Raw genomic sequence first — 14,225 nt, 5'->3', positions numbered from 1 at the left:
AATATACAAAATACGAAAGGATAGTATAATATTGAATGCAAATAAGCTTTGAGTAATTCTCCTGCAAACATCATTTGATTTTCAATAAACATTTTACGAGTACACATTCAGCATCGTTGCGATTTAATGAGAAATATGGCTTCTGAACATTATATTTTAAATGTTTTGAAATTCCTATAATATTAAACAGGAAAAAGGAACATTATACATATTAACAGCTACATTATCAGTTTGTTGCAATCAATAAGCATGGGCTTTTTATTGAAATTATTATTCAAAGCTTTATGCAGGTATATTCGTGAAATTTTATGCTTTGAATCGACGTGTCATTGGTATTTGCAGTACCTTTATGTCATGGAAAAGTCGAACAAATTATACAGATTTTTGTTTGTATAAATTGTTTCGTTTAATTCTGAAAAGAAAACCTTTCAATTAAAATACAACGTCAGAGAACGATGGTAAAATTACCGGTGTCCGATGAAAAGCTCTTTTCTGTCGCTATACTCGAACGAACAATCCTGGCCGCTTTCCACTCTATTACAGAAACTTCACCATTCTCATCGGGAGATCAAAGTAACCAGAGAAAGCGGCTCTGTAATTTCTCGAACGTTCAAAGCGGCTCGCTCGAATTCCTGGCTGGTTCGAAATCAAGCAGATTGCATTTCATCCACATCGGAACACCGATTCCAATCTGGCCAGAACATTTCCTGAAGATCTACGGTGTTGAAATTCGATGACACTTCGGAACGCTGATCCGTCCTGGACAAGTCTGTTTTATTCCTGTTTAAATTGCCCGGTACGTAAAAGAAACGAGGCCATGGAACGATGAAACCAGCTATTTGTAAATAACAAACAGTTTAATTTATTTATACAGTGGCATCCGTTTATTATCGTTATTTTCGTGTGCTTTATTAACTGTAGAGAAGAAGGTATGAATATGAGGTACCCACTTTATTTTTAGATACAGAGTCTCAGAATAGTTATAAATATAAAAATTAAACAGAAATTTGGGAAATTTCATTCGTCATGTGCTGTATAAATATAAATAATTTAGACTTTACAGAATTTTTGTTTTTTTCACTTGTTCTAAATGATGGCAAATTCGAATTAATGGAAATTAAAGTAGTAATATGAGACAGTGTTACTTTTGAGAAAACTGAAGTTAAAGACTAAGATAGAATTTTAATAATGATAAATTAAACATAATAAGACAACCAGATTTAAAAGAAGCGTTTATTTTATTTTGCCTATATTTTAACATGATACTTAGGCATTAAATCCACAATTCCCCTTTGCAATCTTCAGCAAATATGTATGTTCCTATGTTTATTTTATTATTTAGTAATAGGTTTAAAAATATGATAGTAATATGAAGCTGTCTCATATTTCTACCAATTTGTCATTTTACTATTTATTATTATTTATCAAAATCAAAACACAAATATTTCAAATATTCTTGATATATTAATACTATGATAATTATAATATAATTTACCTGTTTTACTTTTTTAAAACTAACAAAATAAACCAAAGTAAATTTCATGTTTCTGTTGATGGCGGACCACGTAGAGAGCCCCAATTTTAATTCAGTTTTGTACTTGATTTTCTAAATTTTACACTGTTCCTTCGAAAATTATTCTTCCAATATATGAAACCCTTTCATTTAAAAATTATACATTTAACTTTAGGTCAATAACTGGGTCACGAATGACCTAGGCTCCGCTGTTCAAAAGTTAAACAAAATAGTGATACGTATCCAGAATGGTTGTTATGGAAGGGTATTTTACTTAATATAAAATCATTATTAAAAGTATCAATACTACGAACGGGTTAAAACCTTGATATTTCATATTCATACCTTCTCCTCTACTAACTGTATTTTGAATGGTTTCCTCATTTCCGTGAGTTGAAATCGAGGAAGAAAGGCAACGGAACATCTTAATGCTCTATTTTTCCGTGAAGTTTTGTGCACCATGGAAGATCCGTGGACAGCAAATGGGACGTGCCAGGTCCCAGATGCGAGCACTCTAGTCGACCTTACATACCTCGATTTCCTCGAGAGATCCGTGCGGAATTGCCTTTGGTACCTGGTGATGCAAAGACCAGATTGCTTCTGATATTGTAGATAGGGGACACGTACTACTCGAACATCCTCCCTTCTCCTCTTCTCACGATGGAACTTATTTGAGCGGTGAAAACGGAAGCGATTCTGCGTGAACGGATAACAGGAAAGCAATTTCTCCGCTAACTTACGACCAACGAAATTTTCTACCTACTTTCCCATTATCTCCGACTACTTCTATATTCTGTACGTTACTATCAAACTCACCTGCAAGATTCATCTTGTATAATAAGAACACGGTCGAATGGATATTTTTCATATGAAAATTTATTTAAATTTGCTTTACATTAGTGACAATATTTTTTAGTCTTTTGCAATTTGTTTCATTTTTTTTTTTTTTGATGGTATTTCTCTAAAAATGATAAAATTAAAAATTGGATCCATCCTCCACCTAAATGCAATCATATCAGATCGATCCTGATGATCAGATCACCGATCAGCTCGTTGCTAGTCCCAAGCGCAATGGAGGATGAACAAAGGACGAGCAAATTCGAAGCGGAATAGATGCCGAGGAAAAGGTGCATCATCGAAGAAAGACGGGCATACGGACGGGCAAAAAGCCGATTAAATAAAAAACGGGTTAAATTGGAAGGCCGTCTGGAATAATTGGAGTGGACGTCGAGCGATTCCTTCTTTTCACTACCGTCTGATAAAAGCCTGTCGCATGTGACCCGTACGAATGCCGCTATTCCTGCTGCTATCGAAGAATGGATTGGCCTATTGGAAAAGAATTACAGCCAGAGGAGCCTGGACCGAGGCCATTCGATACGACGCGTAACTTGGTCCCCCAGGAAAGGGTTGCATCCTCCTCTTAGCTCACGTTTTCCACGGTATTGGAAACGTCTTCTGGTATTTCTGCTCGCTCCAACTTCACTCCCTGCGATCTATTATATGACTTACGGGCCAACCAACGAAAGCAATTTCCTTTTAAAGTACACTCGATTCGGTAGACACTTCGAAGGGATCGTTATTAGGAATTGAAAAGATTTTTTAGTATGATGCGCGGTGTTTGTATCGAAAAAGTTATTCATGAGTTTGCAAATGAAAAAGAGATTTTTTTCTGAATTTTGAGATATTTTATGTGGAACTTTGAATGGATCAACCCTTAACACTTTATGTACCAGAAATCTATCGATAGACTGTTGAACAAAAATTAATTAACGACTTTTTTATTATTACAAATTCACATATAACTAAGCTGAAATAATAAAAATTAAATGTATTTCAATTAAGAGAAAATGGAAAAGAAAAGTTACATCTTTTAATCTTCAGTTATTGTTAATTGTAAGATGGTAGTGCTATTTTATTTTATTTATGGCCAGTGGATAATGTGTTAAAGGGTTAGACCACTTTGAAGTTTCAAAAATTGCGTGATTTTCAGAAATTTTTTTTTTGGAGAAGTTTAGACATTTTATTATATATATTTTGAAGAAATACTACTCTGCTATTTCAGCATTAACTGTACATTATTTTTGATATTCTAAAACTGTTTTAAGCGAAAAATAAAAAATTCGAGTTTTTGAAAGCCTCGAGGTGGTTTAACCCCTAGAAGGAAATACCACGATAGAAACTTCGTAACGACATTTAAATAGAACTTAGTAGGTAGTACAAATCCCTGAGCAGGGTTTTGTATGAAATATTCTCCCCAATCGAGAAACTGTTTATCACACATGCGGGTATAATAATCAAGATACGAGCTGATAAATCCTGGCGTCATTCGCAAGCGAGTGCAATTTAATATTATTGTCTGGGATCAGCTGGAGTAAATTTGTTGGAAAATAATGTGGCTGTAAGATATTCCTGGAAAGTTTCAATTACGAAGATTTCCCACGAGCCAGTGACATTTTTCTGAGTTTTAAAATGGATGATTAATTTTGCCTGAAAATTTGATGAAAAAAGAAATTATTCGTCTTGTTTTTAAATTGAAACGCAATGAAAAAAAAATGATGATTAGAAGAGACAAATAGGAGGATAATCACGAAGCAGATGGGTCTAAAATGTCTATTCGATCGGGCATATCACGTTAGCCCCGTACCGACATTGGCTTTAATAAGCGTTCATTCTCATACATGCATTAGATTGCAGTGTGTAACGTGAAATTGGATCCTGATAATCCACTTTCCGACCTGGTCAAATGAATTGCGGCCTGTTTCGTGTTTCCGCTGCATTGAGAATTCACATTGACCTGGGTAAACGTTCAGCCAAGCAATTTCTTCTTAACGTTTGCAGAAATTACAAAAGAGCAACAACAATCGCAATGAATTTTTAACCTTCTTAGGATCGAATGATAATTGCAACATGGCAGGCTAACACTGGACATTTTTATCTAAAATTAAACAATATTAGATGCATGAGAATTTGATTAAAATTAGGATTCAGGGAACTATGCCTATCTATCTCAATTATCCTTATTAAAATTTATCCTAATATCACCTATTTTTATTAAATATCTTTCTATTTTAATCTAATTCTAATCTAATCTAGTAATCTAATTCTAATATCTTCTATCGTTATTAAAATCAATCTTAACACGTTGAATGCCATGGGGGTCACCTGTGACCGTAAATTAAAAGAAAACAATAGAAAAACATTATTTTCAACAATATTGCTATTGTAAAAATAATATAAAATAGCTAATAGAAAGCTTGAAATTTGAAATTTTTACATTAACTATTCCTATTCTTAATAATTAGATCTTCAATACGTCCCATAACAAATGTCCATTTTACTTATCCCTATTAGGCAATAAAAATAAATAAAATAAATAAAAATTCCTCTTTATTATTGTGAAAGAGATAATGACAGTTTAGGTGGATTCATCATCGAAGAAACAAAGTAACGAAAAGGCGAGTCGGTTAGGTGGCTAGCACGAACGGTTCGATCGAATTCGATTAATTAGCATCGCTGTAGGGCAGGTACGTGGATAGGCAGGTAACGAGGCGAAATTAGGGTCGTGTCGAGACTTTTGTTTCAACAACGAAAACTTTTCGACCGTCTATCACGTGACCCTTCGTCGTTACATGGACAAAAGTTGAGCCGGAAAGTTTTCGATTTATCGATGCCTGAATCTACCTGGCCCGTTTGCTAACTTTTAATTGCACCGTTCGTTTTATTTATGAACATCCGAAAACTATGATTCTATGTTATTGTTGTGAATATCCAAGGAAGCTTCATATTTCGACAAAAACACAAAGGTATCAAATTTTTGTCAACAAATTTTCTTTTTCAAAGGGGTGCATCTGTGACATTTGATCCATTCTCAGATCAAAGTGATCAATTTCGCTTTTTGAATCTGCTAAAATTTTAGTGCCATAGCACTTGATTTGAAGGGAGTCGTACATGATAAATGGTCAGAAAATAAAGATATTTTTCAGAAATTTTCAAAGCAATAAATATAATATAAAAATGTTCTGATTTATGGTACATAAATTATCAATATTGGAGAAGATATAAAAAATTTGTTTAATAGTATTGGTAATGTTGTAGGTGGTGTACACTATTTTTAAATATTTATACTTCATCTGACACAAATAAATCAAAATAATTTAGAAACTACATATGATTGATTATTACAACACTTAGGAAAATGAAAAAATTTTGCAAAAATAATACAATAGCAAACAAATGAAAAAATACTTTGAAATTTTGTTAGTTTTTCGAATGAAGAAAGTTAATAAAAATTAAATCATTTTAATCAATCAAAAACGGCTACGTACAATAATAGAAAAAGGTTCTATCATATTGTTCGATTTTTTATTTGCCATCAATGCGATCGAAAAATGTCATATCGAGAAAAATCTATTTGAAATTTGATTATCAGATTATTAATACTTAGAAATAATAGATCAATTCACTGTATTTTATCGCATTTTTCGAATTTCGTTCTGAAACTATATAGCCAAGTTCGTGGGATGTGTATCTATCGAAATATTTAAAAAAAGTCGGTTTTTTCGACCATTTATCATGTACGCCCCCTTAACTTTTTATATTTCATCAGTTTCTTTACTTTTTCTTCGTTTCTTTTTGTTTTATTTATTCGATTTGGCAAATGGGAGGCTTATTTGATGAAAAATTCGATTTTTCTCTTTTCTTTGATTAATTATTTGATTATACAAAATTTGAGGCATCGGTGAATACCAAGGTGAATAAAGTATCACAGAGTTTTCAAGAATTCCAGCCACGTTTTCGGAACTTATAGTGTGTTCGATTCAAAAGGAAGGGCAATTTAACGCTTCCACGCGGAGTCCATAGTCATGGGTCAGGACGTATAACATTTGTCGAGTGCAAGGGTCGATGTACCCTCTTCGTGATCATAGCAATTCGCGTAGAAATCGAGGACGTCGCGAATATTCGCACCGCCTGCTCGTTTATCAATTACAAGCTTCAAAGCACAGGTGGGTCAAGTTGACGAAACGTTTATTTGGAACTGGCTATTCGTAGAATCCACTGATATCTCTCTTATGGGAACAATACAAAGGGTCCTTCAAGAGTAGATTTAGTTATTCAAATTAAGTGTCATGTCTTTGGATTGAAATAAAATATAATCTATTTAATATTGTCAAGTTTCTTTAGTTCAACATAAAGTCAATTTTATTAAGCATCTTAACCCTTTAAACTCGAATCTTGGAGATGACAATACAAATTTGTTATAAAACTTGTATTGTCATACTGAAAATGACATTATAAATTTTTGATAAAATTCACAATGTTGTTTTTATAAGAAATATTAAATTTTACCGTTGTACATTAATAACGTTGAAACCAATCAAGTTCAAAGAGTTGAAATGTTTGATCCTTTAAAAATTCTTTATTTTGATGTTACATTATAATATAAGGATAATAATACAATACAATACATATTTTGATAGAAAATAAAACAATTATTTAAACTGTTAAATTACAATCAGTCGTTCTACATATTTCAATCAATTTCTGAATTTCTCAATGTTATATAAAGTAATAATTTCTTGAAATTAGGTATGGATTCCTGAAACAGTAATATTAAACAAAAGGAATCCTATAATTTCAGTTTTCGTTCCAATAACGAACCTTATCTGAAAGGCAACTAATTATCCAAAATCGTTAGTCGTTTCAATAATTAATAATTACTAAATTGATTTTAATAATTGTACCCATTTTTCATCAATACATCCTTTGATGAAAAGTAAAGTAATTATCTGAATTCCTAAATTATAATTAGTCATTATACATATATATATTTTAATCAATATCGTAATGATGAATCAATATTAAATTTTGTTAAATTAAGTATCGATTTGTGAAATGATAATGTTAGCTAAAAGGGATCTCATCTTCTCCGTTTCCGTTCGAATAACGAACGGTATCTGAAAGCTAGCTAATTATCTATAATCGTTACTTATCGTGTTACCGCCAAATCCCCTAACATTCTGGTTCCTCAGGCACCTCCGGTACTCGTCAATATATCGATATCCTCGAACCGGTAATTTGCATGAAACTTTGATTACCTTCGGCATCATCTTCCGTTAACTCAGAGATGCGTTTCGTAAACTGAGATCACATCTTAAAAAATCAAATTTCACCTATATCACCTTCAGCAACTCATAATTAACAATGATAAATGAAGAAAAGAAAATTCATATTCACGTTAAATTAGTTTCTACTGATTTGAATAATTCATTCATTTAAATTTCAAAGTAATTTTAATGAATGTCAGAAAAATGGCACCAGAGTTTAATAAACGTATAAGAATATATTAAATAGTTAAGAAAAATTCGCAACGTAGATATAGAATGAATTGGACGACGGACCACGGAGAGAGCCCCCAAACGACGGACCATGGAGAAAGCCATATTCATATAATTTCCATTTTTTAAATTTCACACTGCTTCTCTAAAAATTATTTTTTCAAGATATGAAACTTTTTCGTTTAAAAATGACAAATTTAATTTCAGGTAAATTATTATCAAGATTTAATAAACTTAGTGAAATTAGCACAACGTTAAAATATGTAAGTAATATATCAGGGAAATTGTCATCGATACTCGAACGGGTATTATTCATCTTAAACGAAACAAAGATCATCCCCTTCCGTTTGTCCCGATAAACATCCTCCATCGTGACAGGAAAGAGGGTGCAGAGATTGGAAAACGTCAAAGCATAACTAGCTCCCAGTATTACTTTTCAATCTTTATTTCGAGGCCTGAATGGCTCGAGGACCGTCCAGCCTTTATCCAACGACCTCTTCTCTGTTCGATATCCTTTCACGATGCAAAATGAATGCCTCTGAAACAGAGGGCCGCCACTTCGGCCGGTATTGATATACGATTCCGATTAACCGAAATACACCGCAGACGGTTGAATAAAAAGAAGGGGAAAAAGGAAAAGAATGTCACCGGTTGGAAGCCGAATCGAAACAGTTGGAAAAATTCTCTTGTTTGCGGGAGATCGTGTCAGCCTACTTTTCAAAGATAACTCGAAGGGAAAAGAAAATGGAAAAATCTAAAATCGCAGGAAGCGTTAATGAGATTCGTCATTAAGCTTAGCAGCCATTACTCGTTTAAATCGTGCGTTACAAATGCATCCTTATCCTTGCACGCTTTCTTTTTTTAACCTTCGCCAAATGTTTTCCTCCTTTAAACGTACCGCAAGCATTTCCGTTCGTTGAAAGACAAAATTTTCGTTCGCCAAGGGGGAAGCAAAGTGAAAAGAGTGCTTTTCGTGGGAATTGGAGCATGATATTCGAGAACGAATGCGCTTTCTCACGGGAATCCAGCGCGAACCGTGTGTTGTGGTCTTTGCGCAAAGCGCAGCCGCGGCATACATCATTTCCGGTGCATCCTGGCATAGAGAACGGAAGGGAAATCGTCCAGCTCCTGAAACCGTGCTGGGACAATGGACGATCGATTCATCATTCCTATGGATACATTGTTTCGCATTTTTTCGATGCTTTCAAAGAAACTAATATTTTTAAATTCATCTAAAACTTCATAGAACTGAAAGTTTAATATATTTCCCTTTGAAAAGAAAAAAAAAAGATTCATGAGTAGCTTTATTAATCAAACAACCGTTTCGGATTTCCTGCCTCGCTCAGTTAGCCATTTCAGTAGTCAAAGGAGCTTAATTAATAATTTTTGCAAATATCCTTTGCACCTCTTTTAATCTGCTTTATATGGAATCGTTGGGGGGTGGACCGAGGGATCTGAGAAGCGGATTAGCGCAACCGTTTCCCGGATTAAATCGAGAACATTGCTCCTTCTGTCAGTTTTCCGTCGTTTACTCTTCTACTTTTCTCCTTCTTTTTATTCTCAAGGATTCGGTTGCAGTAAGAAAAAAAAAAAAATTCATTCGGGCTACTCTTGCGTCGTCCGTAGAAAGCAGCCCCCGCAATGTTAGTAGCAGATAACCGTGGCTCGGATCGATCCACCCGTATGGCGTGTCTTCGAAAGGCATCGCTGGCAAGAATTAATTTATCGTCGGCTCGAGCACGCACGCGGTTCGAAGCGGGTTCCAGCATCGCGCTGTAGGCACGCCTCGTCATTTACTCAGCTCGAAAGCCCATGAATTTATCGAATCCTCAGTCCTCGACGTGCTTCGAATTTTTTCCTTCCCCTTCCTTAGCTATTCCCTGTTATTTAACTCCTTCGTCGTAACCCCCTTTTTTCATCGATGTTTGTCGAATCCGTAGGCATTGGTCAAATTTGAATAGCGAAACGCGACAGTTTGGAAAAAGGATTACCAGCAATCGTATATGCAGATGGATAGTCGTTGGCTCGTTTGGTCGTGGATTTTTCCATGATGTTGAAAAGACCGGATACAAGGAAATCAATGAGCCGTTGTGCACAGACGACTGATTTCTTTTACGTCGAACGCGATGTGAAACGATCTGTGGCATTATGTTTCATTAAAGAGAAAAAGGTACCATTTTATTAGTCATTGGTGAACTCGGTGTTCAGCCACTGTTAATAATACTCTCTTTCAGAAGTTTTAGCTCCGACTTCCTGTTCCAATTTCCGCAATCCTCTCGAGTGTTATACGAACATAAATAGGTAATCAATTAACTTTCTAACGCTTTGAATGTCACAATGAAAATTACCATTTCTCTGGTTTCATTTTTATTTTTTTGTAAAGTACCATTTTGGTAGGGGATGTTGATACTCTAATTATTAAGAATCTAATTTTCAAATTTTCTATTTACTGTCTAGTGTAGATAATGAAATTCTAATTATTAAGAATGGGAGTAATTAATTTTTAGAAGTCTAATTGGAAATCTAATTATCAAGAATAGGTGTGATTTATCTTTAGAAGTCTAATTGAAAGTCTAATTATTAATTATAGGAGTAATTAATTTTTGGAAATTCAATTGGAAGTCCAATTATTAAAAATAGGAGTGACTAATTTTTCGAAGTCTAATCATTATTAAGGATAGGTGTAATTAATTATCAATTTTCCAATTTGCTATTTAGTACAGATGTTCAAACTCTAATTATTAAGAATCGGAGTAATTAACTTTTGGAAGTCTAATTGGAAATCTAATTATTAAGAATAGGAGTGATTAATTTTTGGAAGTCTAATCGAAAGTCCAGTTATAGGAGTAATTTACTTTTAGAAATTCAATTGGAAGTCCAATTATTAAAAATAGGAGTGATTAATTTTTGGAAGTCTAATCGAAAGTCTAATTATAGGAGTAATTAATTTTTGGAAATTCAATTGGAAGTCCAATTATTAAAAATAGGAGTGATTAATTTTTCGAAGTTTAATTATTATTAAGGACAGGTGTAATCAATTTTCAAATTTCCAATTTGCTATTTAGTACAGATGTTGAAACTCTAATTATTAAGAATGGGAGTAATTAATCTTCAAATTTTATTTCCTGAAATGTTTCATCGTTAATAAAAACCAGACAAATCAACATCGTTATTTACGAATTAACGTGCAATCAAACATCCCATCCTCGTTATTGATCTTCCGCTGGAACACACACAGGACTAAAAGCGGTAATCCCAGTGAAGAGTTTATCAGTTTCCGTTAGACAGATATTTAGCTACAGTGGAGAACGGTAATAAACTTTCGTCAATGTTGTAAGTGTTCATCGGGCATACTATAAACATCAAAAAAATCATTTCGAAAAATAAAAAAATAAAAATGAAACAAGAGAAACAAACTTTCAACGCTACCCGTCGTGCGTGATTTTTTCCATTTGTTTTACGCATTTCGTGAATTGCATCGGTGGCGTTTGTTCTGCGTGGAATTATATCGAAGCGCAGAGGATGCGCGACGCACCGAGGAAATGAAAAAAAAAAAAGCTCGATCGAGCTTCAAAGTAAACGAACAAACGGAAGGGACGGGGAATGGTAATAATAGAATCGAACGAAACACAAACTAAAAATTTTCCTGTCTTTTTTTTTCTTTTTCACGCACGCAAGTGTTAGCGAAATAACAAATGCATTCGGGGTTTTTCGTTCAATTTGCCCAATGGATCGCAATGAGGGAATCGAAATGAATTGGAAGTCCCGTTTAGTTTGTCCCGTTTATTGTTTAAACGGTTTGAATAGAAATTGATCGTTTTGTTCGTTCTCTTTTTGATAAACACAAAAAGTATTTGGTTTACCAGTCATTCGAAAATTTATCCATCATCGACCATCGATAGTTTGATTTTTCTGTGCACGAATTAATCCTTTGTCTTTCATTTTCTATTAAATTAAAGAATTATTTTGAAAAAAATCACTTATTATATTTATTATATTTCCACGATATTTAGATAATAGCGAACGCGTTGAGGCGATTGTTGAAGAGACAAAGATAGTTTGACAAGGGAGAAATTTTCCATGTACAATCGTTTCCCGCTTGTTCGTGTTCGCTTTTAATGGCAGATTCAGCAAATATTCTTAATTACTGAGCCACTGGGAAGTTTAAAGACGACGGAGGAACGTGATTCGCAGCTACCGAGGATCCTAATTCTCAGGTACACACAATGGTCGCGTTCGCGGCATTAATTTTACGAGGGAAGTTTCGTAATTTGACGCGGGAACGCGGTGGAAAATGCGATCGTATCGCCCGTGAAACTTAATATCACCGTAGGAGACCAAGATCGCGTAAATAATTGTTCATCCCCGAGCAAAAACTTCATATTACGACCTAACATTGAGATTTTATGATTAAGGATTGATAAAAGTGTCACGCTTATATAAAACAAGGGGTTGCCTGATAATAGCAAACAATTACTTAGAGCTATAATTGAATTATATTACAGTACGGTTCAAGGTACATAGAAAATCTGATTAAATTTTAATAATTTAGAAAGTAAAAATAATATGAAGCATGGAATTAAATTGAAATTGGGATTCTCTCCCTGGTCCGCCGCGCCGTTTTGGGACTCTCTCCCTGGTCCGCTGTCTGAGAATTCAGAAACGCATTATATTCTCTACGTTTTTAATATCATATTCTCTAACACTTAGGGTACATCAATTTGAAGCTTAAATTTCCACAAAAACGACTACATAAAGTTTTTATTAAATTTCTCAAGACAAAATGGCTAATTTTCACGTATAACAAATCATACACTCTGTTTTTATCAACGAATAAATGAATTTTTTCGTTTGTAAGAACCTACTTTGTTGGGAAAAAGGTGAAGATCGACCCTTGGAAAGTAGTATCCCCTTTAAGTAGATACCGATACATCGCTCTTGAATTAAGTAGTAGAGTCCACGGTTCGGAACGTGCTCAGCCAAGCAGAAGTAATCGCCAGACGCAAAGTCAGCATTTCTCTACGCGTTGTGAATACGCTCTGTTATTTTTTTCCTTCTCTGTGTGTTTACCACTTACATATGCGATCCAGTTGCACGAAGGTTGTACGGTAATTCATTCATTCGCGCTGCTGGTTTAGAAATCCCTTTAGTCATCGATTCAACATTCCCATTTTATTTTAATTTTATAATTTATTTTGAACGGACATTTAAACAATATTTACCATTTGTTTGTAGGTTCCAAAGTGTAAAATGTTTCATACATTGAAAGTCTACTATCAACAAATGGTAAGTGCAAAATTAAGTTGAATAAATAATGCAAATTTTCCATTTTCAACCACTTATCATTTAGTCTTAGTTGGCTACACTTCAGCTATATTTCTTCGACACTTGGAACACATAAACGAGTATGTAAATAAATAAACAAGATTTTGAAAATTGAACTTGAGTTAAATAAAGAACAAGTTCGTCCAAAATTATACCGTGAAGCAATTTATGGAGCTGATCCGTTCATCAAATTGCATAACGCAGTTTATTATTTTTATTCAGATACCACAATATTTCCTCGTTTAACTTTTGAGCAGCAGAGTCTGAGTCATTCGAGATCAAAAATAACAAATTATATTAAAGTTAAATGTATAATTTTTAAACAGTGTAAAATTTAGAGAATGAAAATGATAAGGAATAATAAATTAAATAAAAATTGTGGTTTTAGGGAGATCTAGTGGGGTTCGTTGTCCAAGGGTTAAAATCAATAGCATACCCACAGATCGGTGCATAATGTTTTCTAAAAATTTTGGCAAATTTTCCACATTCAAGAAGATTCAGCCCACCCTGTATATTATTCGCGTCGCAGCTTCGTGGTAAATATAAACGTGGTCCTTAATGAAATCGTTTTCCGACCCGACCGATCACCTTCGTCGTGTTATTTTTGTCAAATGCCTGCTAGAAGAGTCGATGCATCTGTTCGCGATATATCAAGCTTGGAACAAAATGCGTTCTTCTTGGCAATTTTTTGAACGATTGCCAACGGATGCACGCGTTGCCTTCGACACATGTAATGAGTATTTTCATTAATCGATCGCGATCAAACGATTGAACGATCCCAGGATTCTTCGTTTCCAATGCATTTCTTGGAATGCACTTGGAAAGTGCATCCGTCATTATGCATCTTTCTTCCTAGTACACTAGTGGAATTAATTCTGGACATTTTGCATAAAAATATTCGTGCAGTGAATATATATTCTGCTATGCTAAATTGATACTGTAATTTGGCTTTTTTCAAAAAAAGATCTAAACTATGTTATTTTTGTTTTTGCAAAAATAACCAATCACAGGATGAAAGGATATTCAACAAAATATAAATTTTTTTCTACCTC

At 34.0% G+C, this 14,225-nt stretch overlaps 1 protein-coding gene across 1 annotated transcript in view; it reads left to right on the top strand.

Moving 5' to 3' along the window:
• LOC117607821 (octopamine receptor beta-2R) overlaps positions 1-14,225 on the top strand; it is a 142,749-nt gene that overhangs the window by 49,162 nt on the left and 79,362 nt on the right. Inside the window, exon 2 of the mRNA XM_034331950.2 lies at positions 13,084-13,134. The gene's annotated coding sequence lies outside the window, so the exon portion shown is untranslated. The remainder of the gene's footprint in view (positions 1-13,083; positions 13,135-14,225) is intronic.

Source organism: Osmia lignaria, chromosome 5 (genome assembly GCF_051020975.1).
Source record: "Osmia lignaria lignaria isolate PbOS001 chromosome 5, iyOsmLign1, whole genome shotgun sequence".
Classification (NCBI taxonomy): Eukaryota; Metazoa; Arthropoda; class Insecta; order Hymenoptera; family Megachilidae; genus Osmia; species Osmia lignaria.
Note: the sequence above shows the minus strand (reverse complement) of the source record. Positions and strands in the feature narration are given on the sequence as shown.